Raw genomic sequence first — 13,720 nt, 5'->3', positions numbered from 1 at the left:
TGGATCCTTCTCTAAAATAGACCATATATTATGCCACAAAGGTAATGTAAGCAAATACAAGAAGATAGAGACACTACCTTGTATTCTATCAGATCATAATGGATTGAAGTTAGAAATAAATGAAAGAGTAAAAAACAGAAGCTACTCCAACACCTGGAGATTAAACAATATGCTATTACATGATGAATGGATAACAGAAGATATTAGGAAGGAAATTAAAAAATTCTTAGAGGTAAATGAGAACAAAGAAACATCATATCAAAATCTCTGGGACACTATGAAAGCAGTACTTAGAGGAAAATTTATTTCATGGAGCCCATTCAATAAAAGAAGTAAAAATCAACAAATAAACGACCTAACACTACAGCTCAAACCCTAGAAAAAGAAGAACAGACCAACACCAAAAGTAGTAGAAGACAGGAAATAGTTAAACTCAGAGCTGAAATCAACGAAATTGAAACAAAAGAAACTATACAAAAAATTGACAAAATAAATAGTTGGTTCTTTGAAAAAATAAACAAAATTGATAAAACCTTAGCCACTCTAACAAAGAGAAGACGAGAGAAAACCCAAATCACTAAAATTCAGAATGAACAAGGAAATATCACAACAGACATGATTGAAATACAAAACATAATTAGAAGCTATTTTGAAAATCTATACTCCAACAAAATAGAAAATGTCGAAGACATCAACAGGTTTCTAGAGACATATGAATTGCCTAAATTGAACGAGGAGGACATACACAAGTTAAATAGAACAATTTCAAGTAATGAAGTAGAAGAGGTCATCAAAAGCCTACCAACAAAGAAAAGTCCAGGACCAGATGGGTTCTCAGCCGAGTTCTACAAAACCTTTAAAGAAGAGCTCATTCCAATACGTCTCAAAGTATTCCATGAAATAGAAGAGGAGGGAACCCTCCCAAACTCATTCTATGAAGCCAATATTACCCTGATACCCAAACCAGACAGAGACAAATCGAGGAAAGAAAATTTCAGACCGATATCATTAATGAACATTGATGCAAAAATTCTCAATAAAATCTTAGCAAATCGCATCCAAAAATATATTTAAAAGATAGTGCACCACGATCAAGTGGGTTTTATCCCAGGGATGCAAGGTTGGTTCAACATCCGGAAATCAATAAATGTAATTCACCATATCAATAGACTTAAAGTCAAGAATCACATGATTATTTCAATAGATGCAGAAAAAGCATTTGATAAAATACAGCACCCCTTCATGCTCAAAACACTAGAAAGAATAGGGATAGTGGGAACATTCCTTAACATTATAAAGGCCATCTATACTAAGCCCATGGCTAATACCATTCTAAATGGTGAAAAACTGAAAGCATTCCCCCTAAAAACTGGAACAAGACAGGGATGCCCTCTTTCACCACTCCTATTCAATATCGTTCTTGAGACTCTAGCCAGAGCAATTAGACAGACCAGGGAAATTAAAGGAATACGAATAGGAAAAGAAGAACTCAAACTATCCCCATTTGCAGATGATATGATTATATACTTAGAGGAACCAGGAAATTCCACCAGAAAACTTTTAGAACTCATAAGTGAATTCAGTAAAGTAGCAGGTTACAAGATCAATGCTCATAAATCCAATGCATTTTTATACATAAGTGATGAATCCTCAGAAAGAGAAATTATGAAAACTACCTCATTCACGATAGCATCGAAAAAAATAAAATACTTGGGAATCAATCTCACAAAAGAGGTGAAAGACCTCTACAGTGAGAACTACAGAACACTAAAGAAAGAAATTAAAGAAAACCTTAGAAGATGGAAAGATCTCCCATGTTCTTGGATAGGCTGAATTAATATTGTCAAAATGGCCATACTACCAAAAGTGCTATACAGATTCAATGCAATTCCAATTAAAATCCCAATGATGTACCTCACAGAAATAGAGCAAGCAATCATGAAATTCATCTGGAAGAATAAGAAACCCAGAATAGCTAAAGCAATCCTTCGCAGGAAAAATGAAGCAGGGGGTATTGCAATACCCGAACTTCAACTTTATTACAAAGCAATAGTAACAAAGACGGCATGATATTGGTACCAAAATAGACAGGTAGATCAATGGTACAGAATAGAGGACACGGACACAAACCCAAATAAATACAACTTTCTAATACTAGACAAAGGTGCCAAAAACATGCAATGGACAAAAGATAGCCTCTTCAACAAATGGTGCTGGGAGAATTGGAAATCCATATGCAACAGAATGAAACTAAACCCATATCTCTCACCCTGCACAAAACTCAACTCAAAATGGATTAAGGACCTTGGAATCAGACCAGAGACCCTGCAGATTATAGAAGAAAAAGTAGGTCCCGGTCTTCAACATGTCAGCCTAGGACCAGACTTCCTCAACAGGACTCCCATAGCACAAGAAATAAAAGCAAGAATCAATAACTGGGATAGATTCAAACTAAAAAGCTTTCTCTCAGCAAAGGAAACTATCAGTAATGTGAAGAAAGAGCCTACAGAGTGGGAGAATATCTTTGCCAATCATACTTCAGATAGAGCACTAATCTCCAGAATCTATAAAGAACTCAGAAAACTCTACACCAAGAATACAAATAATCCAATCGACAAATGGGCTAAGGAAATGGACACTTCACAGAAGAAGATGTACAAGCAATCAACAAACATATGAAAAAATGTTCAACATCTCTAGTAATAAGAGAAATGCAAATCAAAACCACCCTAAGATTCCATCTCACCCCAATTAGAATGGCGATTATCAAAAATACAAGCAACAGGTGCTGGCGAGGATGTGGGGAGAAAGGTACACTCATACATTGCTGGTGGGGCTGCAAATTAGTGCAGCCACTCTGGAAAGCAGTGTGGAGATTCCTTAGAAAACTTGGAATGGAACCACCATTTGACCCAGCTATCCCACTCCTTGGTCTATACCCAAAGGACTTAAAATCAGCATACTACAGAGATACAGCCACATCAATGTTCATAGCTGCTCAGTTCACAGTAGCCAGATTGTGGAACCAACCTAGATGCCCTTCAATTGATGAGTGGATAAAGAAACTGTGGTATATATATACAATGGAATATTACTCTGCCATAAAGAACAATAAAATTATGGCATTTGCAGGCAAATGGATGAAATTGGAGACCATCATGCTAAGTGAGATAAGCCAATCTCAAAAAACTAAAGGACGAATGATCTGGCTGATAAGTGGATGATGACACATAAGGTGGACGGTGGGGGGAGTTAGTGTTAGGGTTAGCGTTAGGGTTAGGGTTAGAGTTAGGGAGGGGGACAAGAATGGAGGAAGAAAGGACTGTTTAGAGGAAAAGAAGGGTGGGAGGGGTGGGGGGAAGGGAAAAAATAATAGAATGAATCAAACAACATTACCATATGTAAATTTATGATTACACAAATGGTACGCCTTTAACCCATGTACAAACAGATAAACAACATGTATCCCATTTGTTTACAATAAAAAAATAAAAAGAAAAAAGAAAAAAAGTAAAAAGAAAACAAAAATAACAAAACAGATTATGAAATAATCCTACAAAACTATAATAAAATTAGTGGTTTAAAAATAAGTGTAATATACATTATATGTATTATATACATATTATATACTTTTTTTTTTTTTTTTTTTTTTTTTTTTTTGGTTTGTGGCACTGAGGATCAAAACCTGGCCTCATACATGCTAGGCAAGTGCTCTACCACTGAATGAAAGCCCCAGTTCAAAACACTGAAATATTTTTAAAACAACCTTAAAGCTGAAACTGATAGTTGGAATTAAAATAAATGGATAAGCAGTTGAAGAGAGAATTAGTAAACTGGAAAACAGACATAGAGAAATTTCTCCAAATACAGTATAAGATAAGGGGACAGAAAATATGAGAGGTTGAATCACATGGAGGAAGGAATGGAAAGATTATAAATATTTTTTTGTTCCATCAAGAAACAATTTATCTGAGATGATTCAAATAAAGACACTTTAATAAAGAAGTAATGACAGAGGCATAGGCAGAGTTAAAAAAAAAAACAGTAATAGATATTAGGAAGAGAAACAGTGGAAAAAATTACCACTTGTAAGGTTGAAGAGAAAATAGCGTTACCAGAGTCTAGTGAACGTTATAGCTGCCCACAGGGAGTCATTTGGCAGGAGCTGTGATCAGAGAGGGACATTTCTATACAGGGACTCAACAGTGAAGCAGGAAGAAAATGAAAAAAAAAATTAACCTCTTTTTCCGCCCCTCAAATTTCCTACTGGTGTTTTTCATTTGCTAAACCTAACTGGAAGCCAGAGAGTGAGGGAGACAGAGTGGTACGTTCTACACCCAGGAACCAGCATCCAAAAGCACAGAGCAAGGAGGTACTGGATCTGGATCTGGGTGAAAATAGAGATCAACCATCTTGTCCTTCACCATGAATTCAAGGTTTCTAGTGCTGGAAGTACGTATGTGCTACTGAAGTTCTGAATGCTTGAAGACTTTTCTTTCCCACTTATTTTTTCAGTGACACACCTGATTGGGGTTGTCACACTACAGGAGGCCATATATATCTGGTGTCTATATATTGTTCAAAACCATCTATAAATTGGGTCTCCATTTTTAACTCCTCTGTGAACTGACCATAGGAAATCTCCATCATGCTGCAGGGGTGGTCTGAGGGAAAGATAGCAATAGCGGAACTGCATGCCTTCAGATCTGAGCCACCTACTTGTATGCCTCAGGAACTGCTCAATCTTGCTACTCTGTATACCACACCACTTCGGTTTGCTGACAAAGTGCTGTTGTGCATACCCAACTTGATGACTTGGTGGATTCAATAGCACCCAGTTCATGACAGGTAGCTCAGGTCATATGATCAAATGTTCAGTTTCTACCAGGGCTCAGTAATGAGTCAAGAGCTGTTCCTCAAAGGAAAAAAGTTATTTACAAAAGAAGATATGGTTTTGTTCCAAACTCCTGGGGGTCTTCACTGTGATTCTCCTATCAGGGCTTGCTGATAGCATCTCAATCTCTGTTAATCAGTTTAGGTAGATGTCCCACGTGATAGACCATCTTGTAAAACAGCCTGAACTTACGGAAAACTTTTTCTTGCTCTGGGACCCACTCAAGAGGAAAATGAGGGGGAGGGGGTTGTGAAAGATGGTGGAATGAGACAGACATCACTACCCTATGTACACATATGATTACATGAACTGTATGAATCTACATCGTGTACAACTACAGAAACGAATTGAAGTACCCCATTTGTGTACAATGAATCAAAATGCAGTCTGTAGGGCTGGGGAGATAGCTCAGCTGGTAGAGTGCTTGCTTTGCAAGCACAAGGCCCTGAGTTCGATCCCCAGTACCACAAAAAAAAAAAAAAAAAAAAAAAATGCAGTCTGTAAAAATTTAAAGAAAGAAAAGAAAAAGAATTATTAATAGAAAAAAAAAAAAAACAGCAAGCTTACGAACTTCTTCATAAATGGATCAGGGCAGTGAGCTCAAATGTGCTGTATGTTACCTCCAAAGAGGACTATCAAATATTTTAACTCTTTTCAAGTGTAGAAGGTGTGTAGTGCAGCAACTTAGCTTTACTTTGATGGGAATACCCATCTCAGGCCACCAGACTCCTACAAATGTCACATGCTCAGCATGTTATCTACTTAGTGAACCAGTTCTATAGTTTGTGGGATATTGTGATTGTCAAGATCACTGAAGCCTTGATTATGACAAAGTAGGAGATTTGTCATAGACCTGAACCATCCCTGATCCATGGAATCACCTTCCAGAAGTGCCTGCTAACCACCATAAAGGGGAAAAGCCTTTTCTAGATCAATAACTGCATCCCAAATGCCAAGCACCATCTTGATTTGCTCTGATAAGCATAATATTATTAGAAGAGCAACAGCCATCAATCAAATTTGCTGTACTCTCTAAATGGATCTCATTCTTTAAGACCCATTTGCTTTTGCACAGGCCAAATAAGCAAGTTAAAGGAAGAGAAATCACCTGTGTGGTAGAATGTATCACTAAATGTATGCTAAATAGTCTGATTCCCTGCTTATGGAAGAATCATATACCTCCCAAACCCCACTCATCTTGTCATGTGACTTGCTTTAGAAAATTAAATGTGAACAGAAGGGACATGAGTCACTTCTGGCCAGAGATTTGAAGACTGATGTATTCTTTGCTGTGATGTATTTTCCCTGTACCATAAGACTACCAATGTTCCAGATAGAGGCTACTCTCCAGCCAGGATTCTAGAGTGAACACAAAATGAAAACCAGCTTACTTTAAACTCACTAGGCATGTAGCATGAACAAGAAAATAACTTTCACTATTGTACATCTCAGAAATTTTTGGTGTTGTTACCAAAGTAACCTGGCCTAACAAATACATAAGGTTCCCAGGAATAAGCACCAGCCAATATTCAGTAATTCCAAAATAGTCCTGAGTATTTTCTTTCCCCTTGGCATGGAACTCCTAGGGCTTGAGGGAAGATTTTTTACTACAGCAATGTCAAAGGGCTCCAGGTCTGTGAACTTGCTCAGATCTTGGAACTGGGTGAGTGACCAGGAATCAAATTATGGTGACCCAGATTAGATCTCTGGTCACCTGAAAATTTCCAATTATGCAGAACAAATTATAATTTAGTAGGCTGACCATCCAGCTAGTGACACCACCAAAGACCTTCACACGTCAAAGCATTCCCTTCACCAGTGTGACCCTGCGGCCTGCTAGGGTACCTGTGCACAGGATGTCTTGGTGCTAAACTCTGTCCCTTGGTCTCTGAAGTCAGAAAGTCCATTTAAATAGCAGCATTTCTCATCATCTGTCCATCAGGCAGAGGACACCCACTGCAAAGTTTCTAAAGGAAACAGGGCTCCTCTCAGCACATTTTTAATAACTCCTTGAAGGAAATGTCCTCTAAGCCCTCTTGAGGGACACAGGGAAAGGATTTAATTTAATAATCTTAATGTGGAGGGAAATATAAGAGTGCACAATAATAATGACTGCATAGGCATACTCCCACCAGGGGCAGGTGACTAGCTTTTAGAGAGTATTCTAGGTGGGTCTGCTTTCCCTCCAACTCAGTAGTTAAGAGGGGTGATGGTAAATGTTTAACAGGAGCAAAAACAAGATGAAGCCTGGATTTGTAGCATTATTGGTATCTGCAGTATAAGTACTCCCACTGTGGTCAATATCAAGCTATCAACAAAACATTGCCTGTGGGGGTCTCAGCTACGTCCTGCGTGGATGAAAAAAGGGTCAACTGCTGGAGGATGATGTTGGCTATAAATCAATCAATTACCCATAAACTTATCTACTCAATAAACACACAAGAGCTAAAACTCTTTTTAAATGAGAGGGGTGTGACAGGTCTGGTCTTACCAGTTCTGGCCTCTAACAACATGGAGTCTCCCAACTCTCCTTTATTTATTTATAGTCACACAGGTAAAGGGGCCCGGAACTGGAGGGGTTCTTCTGTGATGAACAGGATGGGGTGGAGTTAGGGGAGCCATTTTCTTAGGGGAACTATCGCAGAAGCAGATAGGGAAGCACTCCCACAGTGCCACATACCCCCCGGCAATCTGGGACAGACCTCCGTATCTGCCAGTTCTGGGAAGTCAGACTTCTGTGTCATGATGAGGCTTGACCTAGTCCGATTCTGCTAGATAAGGATGGCCTCCCACAATCGCCCAATATGGAGTTGCAAGAATATGCACAACAGCACATCAGGAGACGGTATTTCTACCATATGGTCACAGTAGATGGAAATAATCTCAAGAGCACAGATACTAGAAAATCAGGAAATGGTAAACTTAAAGCATTTATTACCTTTGCTTTACATATAATGTATTGAACTATAAGTCTATATAATTTAATTTTTAATAAAATCTGTCACAACCAGCTTGCAAAATTCCTGGAAATTTGACAATCTGCTCTCGCAGCAACAATGCTGTGAATCAGGTCCTGAAGGGTTATAGAAAATATTCCTATAAGATAGCCCCAAAGGAAAAAGCAAACTTTTCATCCCTTCCTGGGTTCATCCCCAGCATCTCCACCAAAAGCAAACATTCACCCCTTCCCAACCACAATGGGTCCTGAAGGGAGGAGGCAGATACTCAAACGCTGGGCCCTGGACTTTTTTACCCTTTCCCATTGCTGTAAGTCCTGGAAGGAGAAAAGCAATAGTGAAGTTCTACGTAACAGTGGGTCTCAGAGGAAGAAAAGAAGCAGTGAACACTGAGTTCTGAGCTTTTCCTAGTGATAGTGAGTGCACAACTAGGTCCCTCACTGTCTGAATAGCACATTTGCAGCACATCCAGTTTCCAATGATTAATTTGACCTCATTTTAAAATATAAAACTCAGACTCCTTTGTACCCACATTTCTGTACCCAGAAAATGAGCCCTCCTGTGCCTCATGGGTTGACTCTACTGCAGAATAAAGGAAAGTTTGCTGATCCATTTGAGGTCTGTTTCTATCCCAGTTATTCGAATTTTCGTTATGGGGCCGAAACCCTGTTGGTTAACTCTGCTTACAGGTCCAGCACTCTGTTGTCCCTGTCCCATTTGTGGGATTTGCCTCTATTTCCAGTCCCTCCTGCAGCTCAGCATAGACGTAGTTATAGCTGAAGCATGGTGGGCAGATTCTTGTAGCCAGTTCTTGGCTACAAGAACTCAAAAGCAATGATGAATTGAATTGCCACCTATGTCCAGTGAAATCTTATTGATAGATACAAAAATACGTAGAGGCAGTACTTTGGGGGAGATCTAATGGTAATCACTAATTGCTGGGATTTGACTTTATTCCTTATGTATAATAATAAGAAGCCCCGGGAAGAGGCTGGGTGAATGAAAGCCATTTGCTTGACATATGGTAGTTTCTTTTTCTAGATCAGTTTGGGAAATTGTGGGAACCTTTCACAAGTATGAAAAATTCTAAGTATTCAGATGCAAGTTTGAACTTGGGTCTGTGCCTGGGTGACAAGGATGCGCACTGCTCAATGAATTGAGGACCAAGATCCCCCGCCCCAAACCACTCATCTCAAAGTTAGTTCTGGAGATGGGTGTGGTGATAGCTGCATAACAATGTGAAAGTACTTAATGCCATCAAACTTAAAAATAATTAAGATGATAATTTTTATTTATTTATTTTTGGTACCAGGGATTGAACCCAGGGGCACTTAACTACTGAGCTACATCCCTGGCCCTTTTTTAAAATTTTGAGACAGGTTCTTGCTAAGTTGCTGAGACTGGTTTTGAACTCGTATCCTTCCTCCTGAGCCGCTGGGATTACAGGCGTGCACCACCGCACTAGGAAGTAAAGAAACTTCATCTCAGACTAAGCCAAACACTAGCTGGTGGTGAGGAGAGCGGGTCGTGCCCTGCTCTGAGTTACTCCCTATTGTAAGAACAAGGAGTGCCTTACTCTGAGTTATTACTTCATTTTATAAAGTATTTTATATTACTTCATTTTATAAAGTATTGCCATGAGTTGCGCCATTTTGAGGGCAAGTGCTAAGGCAGAATGACATGGTAACTTATCTGAGCCAACAGATAACCACCAGATTTTGGACACAACAGAATTTATTGAAACGAATGATCCCCAGTTGCACAGCAAAATCATAAACTGATAAATTAATCATGCTAATAAAAAATGACTTGTGAACTTACCCACCTGAATCAGAATCACATGGATGTCTGAGGGTATGAAATCCGTATCAAGGAAACCAGACCACCAAATGATACAATCCCCTCAAACACATAAAAGGAGAGGCTGTCTGAGACAGTGATGTGGTGACCCATACTGACCTATCATCTTAGCAGGCTATTCAGTGAACAAAAGTGCTGAGGTCAACAGTGACAGTTGACTGTCCCCAGACTTCCTCTGGGTTTGATCTTCCTACTCAATGTAGCCCACTTCAAAACCGACAGCCTTCAACACCTTGGACTTGAACAAGTTCTTCCCCCACCCCCGACACACAGTCCTGTTCTCCTAAATAAGTTGATTGGTTTTCTTAACCTTATCTGACCCCTGCAGTGACTCCTTATGTCTGTATCAGCCCCTGCCTTTGCTTTCATTTCTTTGGGAACGTTAACTTCCTTAGCTTTTCTGTAACTTACACAAATCATTGTGTGAAGTTAGGTGTATGACTTGAGTGTTGATGGATATTAGTAAAGAAGTTTGGAATGAAATAAAAGAACTTTGGTTGCTTGGGTCTTGATGCCAAGTGAACCATGAGTATTTTTCAGTGGTTAAAGCCAATGAAAATTAAGATAGTGCACCATGATGAAGTGAGAGTCCTCCCAGGGATGCAAGGTTGGTTCAACATATGGAAATCAATAAATATCAGTAGACTTAAAGACAAGAATCATGATTATCTCAATAAATGAAGAAAAAGCATTTGACAAAATTCAGCATCCATTCATGCTCAAAAAATCCTAGAAAAACTAGCGATAGTAGGAACACACCTCAACATTGTAAAAGCTATCTATGCTAAGCCCAAGGCCAACATCATTCTAAATGAAGAAAAATTGAAAGCATTCCCTTTATAAACTGGAACAACACCAGGATGCCCTCTTTCACCACTTCTATTCAATATAATTCTGGAAACTCTAGCCAGAGCAATTAGAAGAAAGAAATTAAAGGAATATGAATAGAAAAGAACTCAAAGTATCCCTGTTTGCTGATGACATGATTCTATATTAAAAAAAAAAAAAAAAAAACAAAACAAAACAAAACAAAAACTCCACTGGAAAACTTCTAGAACTCATAAATGAATTCAGCAAAGTAGCAAGATATAAAATTAACAGCCATAAATCAATTGCTTCCCTATTATACATCAGTGATGAATCAAAGAGAAGTTAGGAAAACTATCCCATTCACAATGGCCTCAAAAAAACAATTTGGGAGTCAATCTAACAAAAAGTGGCAAAAGACCTCTACACTGAAAACTACAGAACTCTAAAGAAATTGAAGAAGATTTTAGAGGATGGAAAGAATCATCCATGTTTTTGGATACACAGAATTAATATCGTTAAAATGGCCATACTACCAAAAGCATTATACGGATTTAAAACAATTCCTATTAAAATTCCAATGACATTCTTCATAGAAAAAGCAGTTATGAAATTCATTTGGAAATATAAGAGGCCCAGAATAGCCAAAGCAATACTCAGCAAGAAAAAGCAAAGCAGAATGCACCATAATATCGGAACTTAAATTATACTACTGAGCTATAGTAGCAAAAATTGCATAGTACTGGCACACAAACAGACATGAATACCAAAGGAATAGAAGACACAGAGACAAACCCACATAAATAAAGTTATCTCATCCTAGACAAACATACCATAAACATACATTGGAGAAGAGATAGCCTCTTCAACAAATGTGGTGGGAAAACTGGAAATCCGCATGTAACAAAATGAAATTAGACCTGTATCTCTCACCCTACACAAAACTCAACTCATGGTGGATTAAGGACCTAGGAATTAGACAGAGACCCTCCACCTAATAGAAGAAAAAGTAGGCCCAAATCTCCATCATGTCAGCTTAAGGAACTGAATTCTTCAACAAGATCCAAAAATGCAAGAAGTAAAATCAACAATCAATAAATAAGATGGTAACAAACTAAAAAGCTTCTTCCCAGCAAAGGAATCAATAATGTGAAGAAAGAGCCTACGGAATGGGAGAAAATCCTTGCCACATGCACCTCAGATAGAGCATTAATCTCCAGGATATATAAAGAACTCAACAAATGTTGGGACTAATGACACATTAACTCAGGCTGACTCCTTACTCCCTGGCGAGTGAGCAAGATCAAGGCCTCAAAGGCGGTTTCAATAGTTAATGACGATAAATCGGACCACCGTCAGGGATTGGTTAACAACAGTTCCGGGAACATGATCAGCTCGTGCTTGCCATATAGTCCTATGGGACTCTCACCTGTGTGAACACCCCATGCCTTGCTGACCTTTAAGCTGATTGGTTCCCGCCTAGCCCCCACCCTACATAAAAGCTCTGTGATTTCCTCAATAAACGAATTCCTGCTGTGCCTCCTGCGCTGACAGACCTCCTGGCTCTGGTGTGTTTCCTTTGCCACCGACACTCATCATCCTGCTTGGCCCCGTATTCTCCTCAGGCGGGCCCTGAGGACTACATCGAAACTTGTTGCCCGACAGGGAGCAACAAACAAACTTAACACCAAAAGTACAAATAACCCGATCAATAAATGGGCAAAAGAATAAATGTGAATGGTCAACAAATCTATGAAAAAATGTTCAACATCACTAGCAATTAGAGAAATTCAAATTAAAACTACACTGAGATTCCATCTCACTCCAGTCAGAATGGCAATTATCAAAAATACGAGTAACCATAAATGTTGGCAAGGATGTGGGGAAAAGGGTACACTCATACATTGCTGGTGGGACTGCAAATTGGTAGAACCACTCTGGAAAGCAGTATGGAAATTCCTCGGAAAACTTGGAATGGAGTCACTATTTGACTCAGTTATCCCACTCCTCGGTTTATACCTAAAGGACTTAAAATCAGCATACTACAGTAACGCAGCTTTATCAATGTTTATAGTGGCCCAATTCACAATAGCTAAACTATGGAACCAACCTAGATGCCCTTCAACAGATGAATGAATGAAGAAAATGTGATATTATATATGTGTGTGTGTATATATATATATATATATATATATATCATATGCATCCACAAATATACATATATTCACTGTATATATATATATACATATTGTATATATACACATACACACACAATGGAATATTAGTCATAAAGAAGAATGAAATTATAGTATTTGCTGCTAAATGGATGGAACTGGAGACTGTCATGCTAAGTGAAATAAACCAATCCCCAAAACCCAAAGGCTGAATGTTCTGATATGTGGATGCTAACACACAATGGGAGGGGGGAGGGAAGAATAGAAGTTCATTGGATTAGACAAAGGGGAATGAAGGGAAGGGAGGCTGAATGGGATAGGAAACACAGTAGAATGAATTGGACATCACTTTCCTATGTTCATGTATGAATACATGACCAGTGTAACTCCACATCATGTACAACCACAGGAATAGGATCCTAATTAGAATAAGTTATCCTCCATGTAGGCATAATATGTTAAAATACACTCTACTGTTATGTATATCTAAAAAGAACCTATAAAAAATAAATCAATAAAAATTTGGTAGTTTCTCACCCTAGGCATATGTTTTAATTTGGAAATGTGTTTAAATGATGGTCCCCAGCTACTTTGATCAATGGGTAGTAGTCAGATCTCCTTGCATCTGTTTGATTTTTTGTTGATGTTATGTATTTTAAACAATGGATATTGTTGGGAAGGCCTTTTTAACTAAATAACTTAAGCATAATGCATGCAGTATCTCTCCCTTCTTAAACTTTATACTCCTGCTTTGTTTTCCAAGTTTTTGCTCTAGGTGTTCTCAATTCCATTAATTGAATCTAGCTTATGAGAAAGATGACTATAGCAGCTTTGTCTTGAATTCCCCTGCTTTGCTCCAGAATGAATCTGCTTATAATCTGCCAAAAATTTACCCTGTCACATTTTCCCAGCTGTCAGTTTAAAAATACATACCCTGGCTTAAAGCCAAATGTGTCCAACAGGTGCATCATGCAAGTGAGAGTCCCCCTGTTCACAGGCATTTGAGGCACACCAGCAGGCAGCTGTTC

The sequence above is a fragment of the Sciurus vulgaris genome (assembly GCF_902686455.1).
Source record: "Sciurus vulgaris genome assembly, chromosome: 4".
In the NCBI taxonomy this organism is placed as follows: Eukaryota; Metazoa; Chordata; class Mammalia; order Rodentia; family Sciuridae; genus Sciurus; species Sciurus vulgaris.
This window is presented reverse-complemented; position numbering follows the sequence as displayed.